General features: G+C 33.5%; 1 protein-coding gene across 1 annotated transcript in view; it reads left to right on the top strand.

Moving 5' to 3' along the window:
* Positions 1 to 612, top strand: part of DCDC1 (doublecortin domain containing 1) — a 680,259-nt gene that overhangs the window by 584,368 nt on the left and 95,279 nt on the right. The window lies entirely within an intron of this gene.

The following is a 612-nucleotide window of genomic DNA, read 5'->3' on the forward strand; positions in this document are numbered from 1 at the left end:
CAATTGATGTCTCTGGTTCCCTGTTTACAATCTTGTAAGCTCATTTTACTTTAGATATGCCCATAGCTGTGGTTTCTGGGTTATGTCATCTTGTGTATTAATTTTATCACATTAATATTTTTAAATGCACAGTTCAAACAGGTAATCCAACCAAAATTTGAGGGATTTCTTAATTTAAATGACTATTTTAGCAGACAGTATGTGAACCTCTCCATTGTCTGCTATGATATGGTCATAGGACAGCATGTTAATCAAATATTCACGTATTACAGAGTCACTTTGTTCACTAAATGAATTCAGTGTTCCCAAATGATTAAAATATACTGGCATACACTTGACTCTCAAACTCCACTAACTACTAATTTTTCTTTGCTGATATGATGTGTTCTACAGGATCATCAATAGCATTTTTTTTTATTAATGCATTTTATTAAAATATAATTTATGTACAGTGAAGTACACAAAGCTAAAGTGACATGGGTCAGTGCTTTTTCTTTTTTTTTTTTTTGCAGTGTTCCCTCCCCTCCCCTTCCTGGCAACCAACAAAGAAAGTTTCCCTCCATATATAAACCTTTCCTTGACCCTCCACAACAACAAACTAACACTGTCTTT

The sequence above is a fragment of the Orycteropus afer genome, unplaced genomic scaffold (genome assembly GCF_000298275.1).
Source record: "Orycteropus afer afer isolate SDZICR_OR568_19922 unplaced genomic scaffold, OryAfe1.0 scaffold00103, whole genome shotgun sequence".
Classification (NCBI taxonomy): domain Eukaryota; kingdom Metazoa; phylum Chordata; class Mammalia; order Tubulidentata; family Orycteropodidae; genus Orycteropus; species Orycteropus afer.